At 35.9% G+C, this 9,566-nt stretch overlaps 1 long non-coding RNA gene across 1 annotated transcript; it reads left to right on the top strand.

Annotated features, from left to right (window-relative positions):
* The first annotated feature begins 368 nt into the window (after positions 1-368).
* On the top strand, positions 369-8,560 carry LOC149805911 (uncharacterized). The gene is made up of 3 exons (XR_016415035.1): positions 369-472; positions 7,053-7,192; positions 8,280-8,560. It is a non-coding gene; the product is annotated as an uncharacterized LOC149805911 (long non-coding RNA).
* Positions 8,561-9,566: the final 1,006 nt, after the last annotated feature.

Here is a 9,566-nt window from a genome sequence, read left to right as displayed (position 1 = left end):
CTTGCATGAATTTGAGGTTGGTGTGCATACATTTATATTGCTGTGAGCTTCCATGAACTTGTCAGGTCAAAAATAATGTTTTCTTATGTTTTGACTTATTATATATCAATCCAAAATATAGATCTCTTCGGGCAGATAAAATCCAATAGCCAGACGTGCTGGACTATTAATTTTTTAAGCTGGACAAGTACATTTTCCAAGGCACCAGTCTAAGAGAAATATTTAAATACAAATCCGGCTCGCCTTTATTTTCTTTATTTTATCAGTTTATTTACCTTTATCTGTCCATTCATGCTATCTGGGAATACTAAATGTTTGAATCTACGCATATTTTTTCCCCATTGGTATCGTGTAATATATCACACCTACAAAGTGTATATTGATATCTGTCGCATGTGGGCGTGGTCTGTTACCTCTCGACTGAATATTGGGCTAAGCAACTAATCAAATGACTGAAAACAAAACAAATCAGGTATGATTAATTAGCCGTGTTTTAAAAGGCGTTTATTTGCGTTTACACAGATAATCACGAGCAGGGCCAAACAGGAAAGGGGTGGGGTAGGCATCCGTTAAGATATCCATAAGGAGGGTCGGGCCGAAGAACACTTTTAATTTTAAAAAGAAAATAGAAAATCTTTATTTGAACAGAACTAGAAGAGGCCCGGGTGTTTCTTACCCCAGGACCTGTGATCGCTCTCTATGGCCCTGATCACGAGCTGATTACTACATGTATTTCATTTCAATCCAGGGAGTCAATGCAATAAAATTAAGGAAAGGAACTTTACCAACATCGTGTCGATATCCTTTGTGAACTGATTCAATGACAGAAATGTAATGGGGAAGATTGAAGAAAGAAAGTAAACGCAAGGCTGCCACATAAGCCTGACTCTCTGGCAGCCAAACGTGTCAAATATGACACAAATAGGCCTAAGAGAGGGAAATGTTCAGTCACACTCGGTTGAAACATGGCTTGAATTCATTCACTCGGGAGGAATTTTGTTTTCGAGTTATTGCAAACAATATCCCAAACTCGCAAATTCAGCTACTATATTTGTCAGTGGAACTGACAAATTCATGATTGAAACAATCTAAATTCAGCAAATGACTGAAATGTCGGGAAAAGGTAGAGGGGACAAATACAATTTCTGAAACTACTTGCCCTGGATAAGTGGATATACCGTTTTGTTTTATTAGCCCTGCCGAGACCTATTTGGCATCACTGGTGTCCTGTTATTTTGTTTGATGAATTTTTATATAAGGCAGGCTAACGCATCATTAAATTTGAGCTTATAAATTGTCCCTTGCACCGTTAACATACATACATATAGCATATTTGTGCGATGCACATATTTACCGTAGATCTACAAGTCCATAGTTATCATGTTGAAGCAACCTTTACCACTAAGATCAAGTTCATATAAATTTTCAGTTGCTAGATCCCCGCAATATATACGTGGGATAGTTCTATGGTATATTTTCGTCGATTATTAACCAGATTAAAAAAGAACATCTTACCCTATAAGCACATATATTCAGAACCTTTAAATGGCCCCCTTTCCGTGGCCTGGTAAGAGCTGCAGTGGTGAGAGAAACACGGTAACTTCTAAAAGTACACTGGGATCAAACATCCAGATCGATCGTGCCAATAGATAAATGCTATTGCGTGAAAATTGCGTGAAAATTATTTCACGCATATTCCTGTTCCAGTACAGCATATGTACTAATTAAAACTAAGATCGGAAAACCTTTAATGACAGTCGTTAGCTTCTTAAATCTGGCAGCCTGAATATAAATCAATTTATCTAATAGCTGGCAACAGGTCAAAGTGATAAGAGATAACCAAATTTGTTAATGTCACATAATTAAAATTCTGAGAATTTTGCGCACGAGGCAGGTAAGATTCAATAGCACAATAAATATAGTCTTGTGGATGTGTCGCCTGATTATACGTTTACTTTACGACACGTATATTGTTAACAAAAGAACAACAACTCTTGAAAAGAAACTTGTAATCCTTGTAGAGTTATTCACCAGACAGAATCCTTTGGTACAGAAAACGAGCTATCTAACGCGCGTTTACACAAACTTCAAAAATACAGAACAAGAACTATCAGAGGACACCTGTTATGTATATTTAATTTAATTGTTTATTAGTTAATTATTTTTTTTATTATTATTTCATTACATGCTACTGTAATGTAGCCTTGTATGCTGAACTTGACCATGTCCAAAATTGAGTTAATTTCTGCTTAACATGATTGACTTTTTAAAAATTTCGTTTTGTGTAAACAACTAATACATAGCTAAATTATTCTCTCTGTGTATGTGCTTAATATCAGGATCATTATTAATAGAAGCAGTAAATATGTTTGTTTTGGGTCTTAGTTTTGGAATTTACTGAGTGTAATCTAGGTTATGGTTTTGATTTTGTAAACATCATGAACATTCTATAAAGTTATTTTCCATTAGGTAATGTTTTACTTTAGAAAATGCTAATTGTGATCTGTTGTCAAGTAGAGAACTATATAATTTTGTAATTGTGATGACTTGGTAATTCGTACTTTAAGTCTTAGCACAATCAAGTTGTATTATATGTTGTGACCAGTATTTTTAGTTATTTCGGGTTGGAATCTTTTTCTTCAAATTATTGAATTCAAGTGATTATTTTCTCTGGAATCACAAAAGTGCTCTGATAAAATTCTTGGATAAAAACGTTCACTTTAATCGATAACGAATTCAAACCTGGAATTATATTACAGTGATTAAACACAAGACTGTTCACATATCAGCACTCTATAAGCTATAACAAACATGTCATCGACTTCAGTTTCTGGATTACTCGGGACTTGTACTGAGTTTTATTCATAACTTTAAATTGGTAGGACTTGTGTCTGTAATTATTGGATTATTTTACGATTTAATTCGCAGAACCGTAAGTTCTTTTTCTAATTTTCACTTTGTATTCTAGTGAAATAAATTATTTGTTAAATTCAACAAAGCTTATTGCCTTTCACTCTTTTATGTTACTTATTTTAAGAGTATAGTCTCGTAACAAAAATGTGGGGGTTCGAACGGGATATGAATTTAGCTAAAAATATTTACGAAAACTTTGTTTCTGAAATTGTGATTCACTTTGGTTTTGAATTTTCTAAATCCCAGGTATTATTTCACATTTTAGAAATCTTTAGTGAAACCATCAAGATTTTTACAATGTCATCTAAAGTGGAGATCTTCATTTCAAATCCTACTCAGGAACATTTAGATTCCTTGAAAAAAAGATAACTCCTTCAGCTTGACAGAAAATATAATCTTTCTGAGGCAATAGCTTCTTTGACGAAGCAAGAAATAAAACTATTTAGGTCCATTATCTGGTGGAAAAGGGTGTCTTGGATAAAAGTGCTATGTATTTCATTATTAAGTCTGTATCATACTCGAACATAAAAGTAAAGGAATTAAAATTAAAATACAAGACGGAAGTAGAGTTAAGAAAGCTTAAGCTTAAGAAAGAGAAAGAGGAGAAGCAAATGTAAATGGAATTAGATAAAGAGGAAAGAGAGAGGAAAATGCTCTTGAAGAAAGAAGAGAGAGACAAATGCAGTTTCTGAAAGAAGAAAAACAAATGGAGTTGGAGAAAGAAAAAAGAGAGAGGAAAATGCAATTAGAGAGAGAGAGAGAGAGAGAGAGAGAGAGAGACCATTGCAGTTACAGAAAGAGGAGAAACAAATGCAAATGCAAATTCAAAAATAAAAGGACGAAAGAGAATTGGTGAGAGAAAAAGAAAAGTAAGAAAGAGAATTGCAGAGAGAAGGAGAAAAGAAAGAAAGGGAATATCAATTTAGATTAAAAGAATTAGAGCTGGTATGTGAAAAGCAAATCCCCACTTTACATACCAATTCAAGTTTTGATGTTACTAAGAATATTAGATTAATATCCCATTTTAGAGAAAAAGAAGTAGTTAAATATTTTCCCCATTTAAAAAAAATTGCTGAAAATTCGAAATAACCAAGAGAGCATTGGACACTATTATTACAAATTGCACTTTTAGGCAAAACCCGAGACATCTATGCTTCCCTGTCAGTACGGCAAAGTGCTGACTATCATCTGTGGTCAAGGAAATCATCTTAAAAAGGTTACGAGTTAGTCCCCGAGGTTTATCGGCAACAATTCAGGAACTATAGAAAAGAAGCTGGACAAACTCATGTCGAATTTGCAAGAGAAAACGAGCATTTATTTGGATGAAGATTACGAAAATCTCAGCAACTCGTATTACTTGAAGAGTTCAAGAACTGTGTCCATAGTTATGTTAAGAATTATCTTGATGAGCATAAGGTCGAAACTTTAGAAAATGCTGCTCTTACTGCTGACGAGTATTCCTTAACTCATAAAGTTTCTTTTCAGTAGTCTTTCACTCAGCAGTCTTTTGTTCATAAAGCATTTCAGCCTAATACAAGCCCTTCCAAATCTCAATCTGGCACAAGTTTTAGAAATCAAGTTTCTAATAAGATTGATCAGAAGTCCTCATTTCTTCCTACATGTATATATTGCAAGAAGAAAGATCACGTTATTTCTGATTGATACAAATTACAAATAAGCATCAGAATCAAGACAGACCTATTCCAAATGCTCTTATTTCTAAGAGGTCATTGTCATGGTGATGTATTGAAAGCAGTACATTTGTTGGGTCTAATAAACCCCAGTCTGATTTTATTATGGAGAATTATGAACTATTTATGTCTAAGGGTTCTATATCACTCTTTTGCAACAGATGGGGCTTCAGCGGTTATCAACGCTGGTATAGCTGCAAGAAGTGGAAATATACTGTTCGTCTTGACTGCGTCTCTAATAGCACCCGCATATTTAAGTCTAACGCCGGTCTTTGATTGTTTGGAATCATTGAAATGCCTGAGTTGACGCTCAGTCGGTGATAGTTTATTTGGAGCACATGCGATCTGTTCTGATTACAGTAATATTTTTATTCCACAATTCCTTTTTGATACTGATTGTAGTATTTGAATCTGACCAGGTGTAAGAATAACATTAACGTAATGTTATGACATTATAATATCACGAGCAATTTAATTACATGTTTGGAAAACATTTACATGTTTTCTACTGGGGCATCAATAACTCTCATTCGTCCACCAACACATTCAAGCAGCATTGATTTGCCTGAGAGCATAACAGCGATTGCTCTATAACCACCAGTGACCCTGTTAAATAACGCCATAACATCATTGTTAACAAAATCAGGTCGATCTAAATGTCCAAACGCTATATCATCTACTTTCAAAAGTCTAGCTTCGATCTCAGTGAATGCCTAATGAGGCAGGAAATATCTAGTTGTATCCTGAACTTGTAACTCAATTTTTCTTCGTGCGTTAGGTACACGTGTGTCATAAGAATAATACTGATAATCTCGCACAGATTCATTCTTGGCAACCAATTCAAACGCTGGATACACGTTTGAACATTATGTTTGCTAGCGTCTAACAAGAAAACCACTTCCTGCTAATAAACTTGCAGTTATTTATTTCTTTTTCTGACATGGGTAAACCAGCCAACTCTGCTAGTTTTAGATTCGCGGCTTGATTCATTTTTTTAAACTGACGTTTGCAAGCATAACTGCAGTGCCGGGTAATTTTACTGGCTGAGGTTGGACCGCTTGCGGTCTGCGTATTAACTGTTCTAGTCTATCCTTGATTGCTGAGAATGCTTTACTAGCCACATCACGTACAGCACCAATACCTTTATCACAAACAACGTCAATAGCTTTCATTCCTAGTTGCTTTGCAATCGGTATTGCTTTTGGGGCTATCTTTCTGAACAAACCCTGAACAACATCACCGAGTCCATCTCTGTAGATCGCTTTGTATGTTGGAAACCACGAATTTATCACCTTGACCATTGCAGGTCCGCGTTGAACATTATGTATGCTCATCTTATTTTCTTGACACTGATATAATCGCATACCGTCAATCACTGCGGTATTCATCAACGATTTCATCAATGAGAGACCGCTAAACATTACTGTAAACCGCTTGCAAATAAGCGTTGACAAATAGCAGATGCTTCTTTAATGATTTCTGAGGAATTATTACCGGCTAGTTTTCAGCCATTGAGGGTTTCTAGCCCTTTCCTGTCAAAAATTAATGTAAAAAAGAGGGGTTGGTGGTAGTGTTGGTTCAGTATAAATGCCACCAGTTGCATCAAGAATTAACCTTAATAATTCAGTCAGAAACTTACAAGCATCCTGTTAACAAAAGTCATTAATTAGTTTTAATTTGTATCTTTAATGTAGTGTTATTATCATTTTTCTGCAATAGGCAATTGTCGGATGAAAATATACCTAAAAACTACCTAGTGAGACCGTAAGAACCCATGCCATTTTTTCAATCTTGTCAAATGTGATTAGCCTGTGCCATAAATAATTTCCTTATTATTCCTTTCAGTTTTCTGCAGTTTGTTGCCAACTTGCAGATAAATTTCTAATTTTTTTCAGGTGTTTCTCTCATTTAATGGTGCAAAATTCTGTGTGGAAACCTCACACCCAGTCTGTGGCCTACTTGTACAGGAGACATCAATCCTCCCAGCAATGAAATTAATGCGGTTCGCATACTGCTGGATTTGTTCCGTTAGTCCTTCATTTAGATCTACCATTTTGTGAGATATAATTTTAAGTTTTCTCTGTAATCCCTGCGCATCTGGAATCTTAATGTTCATACATGAGAGAACTAAAATTACATCTGCTATACCAACTTTAGATTTTAAAACTGGTAAAACCAGGGCTTCATCAAGCACACCAGCAGAAGGCTCGCGTCACTTTTTAACAGTTTCATACAGTTCCACACCCATAGATTTGAAACTGAAGTTTGTACAAGTGACTGCAGCTGTAATGCACAATCCCATTTGTTTCTCAACGTTAACTTTTGCTTTTGGAAAATCACAAATATGGGGTATAAAAGCTTCGAACAAATGTATTAATGTTTTTAAATTAATAATCACATTTTCATCTGATTCTTCTGATGACTGACTGCATTCTTCTTGAAATTCAGGGTTTTCTTTTCTAAAAGGCCTCCAGGTGTATGGTAGCACACTTGCTGAAGATACATTGCTAGCATGGATGATATGAAAGGTTTCACCGGGAGTCAACCGCAGGAACCGGTGTATCGGCATCAACTTCACTGGAGTTTTGGTGAGTTCCAATAAATGGATGTCCCTTTTTAAGCTGTGTTTTTCTCCTCCCCTGATTTCTTTTGCATGATTTTATGTTTGCTTTAGATTTGAGTGTAGGCATGTTACAATCACCATGAAAATAAACTTGCCTGGAAAGTAGCAGCTTCAGCAACGTTATGAGCTGGCCAGTGTGAAAGTGACCCAAAGGTGACCTTCTTAGTGGTGTTAACATACATTTTCCTTACATATCAGCAGATATGCTGTGTCTGGGTATAGAATTGCACTGTTGAAGTTTCCCAAATGGAATCGGGTCGCAATTAATACTTCCAGTTCAGTACCAACGAAAGTAGTCTAATTTTAGAACATTTTTCCATCTCTCATTTTGGTGGTAATAGAAGAGTTTTATTTATGCTTTGTTGGTAGGGATTTAAAGGTGATTGTTTATTCATGAGAATATGAGCTCAGGGTGTTGTTGTCTGTGTGTATTTTGGCGACAGTGCACAGTGAGTAATAAGGCCTTGGTGATGATCCGGAAGTGAAATCTGTGTTCTGTTTACATGCTGCTATGTTGACAGTCCAGCATCTAAAAAAAAGAGCAGGTCAACCTTTAACGAGAACTTCACCGTGAAGTCATCTTTGAAAGTATTTTAGATTAACATATGATTTGTACTGATTGTCACACAGTGAAAAGGTCAGTACTGAGAAACAAATGTAGAGAACATATAGTAAAATTAATTGTGTTTCATGTCCAAATGAATTGTTTCTTTTTTTTTTTTAAATTGGTCAGTAAACTTGGGGTTACCTGAGGAGTTGCCTCCCTTATACTCTATCAGATTTCTCTGTTGTAACTTAGATTTGACCTTCTTTATCAAATAAGTGAGCATAAGGCACATACTGATTCTTTTAGCTGCCTTGACACATGACAATATTTAAGCTCTTTCTTGTCAATAATGAATGTAAAAAAAGAGGGGTTGGTGGTAGTGTTGGTTCAGTATTAAAGCCTTAATACCTCATTCAGAATCTTACAAGAATCATTTTAACAAAAATCATTAGTTTGTTTTTATTTGTATCTTTAATGTAATATTATTATCATTTTTCTGCAATAGGTCATCATCGGATGAAAATATGCCCTCAGAACTGTCCAGTGAGACCTAAGACCACTTTCCCTGGTACCTGTACCAGGAGCGACGAGATCACTTTCAGCTGTTTCTTCTTCCTCAATACGAGGTGGATTGAATGGCGATTTTCCTGGCGATAATATATCTCCGGGTAATGGCGCTCTTTACCCTCTTAGACTTGTTTCTCAAAATTTGCAAATTCATCCTTATATTTATCAGTGATTCTAGATATACCAGAAAACTTTCGAAATACAAAAGAAAAAAACATATTTTTTTGTTGTTGTGTGTGTGTGTGTGTGTGGGGGGGGTCTAATACTTTATCACGATCTGAATATCCTGTTGTGGCGACCGCTATAGTTCTCTCTCGAAGTAGTTTACGACCTTCTTCGGTAAATCGTGCTGGTGGTTTTGGTCTTGGTTTTGATGCAACAGTATCCTTCACATCGCTGACCTCCTCATGAACTTTGCTGATATCCTCAAGTATTTGTTCTATTTCTTCTTGTAACTGGGATTGAGCAGCAGCTATTGCAGCAGGAAGCTCATGTAGGATCTTTGTTTTTGTTTTTTTTAATTATAGTTCTTTCCGTGATTTTTCTAGTTGACCTAGCGGTTTGCTATAACGTGGGAAGAAGACTTTTAGTAGTATCTGTGATCGGTTTAAATAATTCTGCTGTAAGTAGTAAATGGGGATAGATTAGCGTCAATGGGAATTAGCATTACAGAGACCCCTGGGACAGATTAGCGTCAAGGGAAATTTAACATGGAGAAAAATCGTGGGTCAGATTAGCGTCACTCGAAATTAACATGGAGAAAAATCGTGGGACGGTTTAGCGTCAAAGGAATTTAAACAGGGTGGGACTTTATAGCATCAAGGGAAATTGAACATGGGATATTTTTTTAAAAATTTTTTTAAAAAAGGGGTAGGCAATGGAAAGGCTATCTCTTTTCGAGAAATATGGCTGGCCCTAAAAAGGGCCTTTGGGTTTTTTTCTTCTTCTTCTTCTTTTAACTTCTTAACTTTTTCCACCATCCTCTTATTTTGTCCATCATTCCTTTCTTCTTCTTTTCTGTTTCCGGCAGCCAGTCCGGGTGGCCCATGGCCCGGAACTTCTCTTGGATTTTCATCCAGTTTGTGTTCAGTTTTTCTAGTTCATCCTTTTTTTCTATTTTCTTCTTCTTTTCTTTCCTTTGACCACTTTTCTTTGATCTTCTTGACCTCTTCGGTCAGCACATTCCTCATTACTTCTTCCGTTTTTATCAGCTGGTCCAACCCTC

This window comes from Sinohyriopsis cumingii, chromosome 2 (genome assembly GCF_028554795.1).
Source record: "Sinohyriopsis cumingii isolate HCF-2022 chromosome 2, ASM2855479v2, whole genome shotgun sequence".
Taxonomy (NCBI): Eukaryota; Metazoa; Mollusca; class Bivalvia; order Unionida; family Unionidae; genus Sinohyriopsis; species Sinohyriopsis cumingii.
The sequence above is the reverse complement of the archived record's forward strand: the minus strand, read 5'-3'. Positions and strand labels throughout refer to the sequence as shown.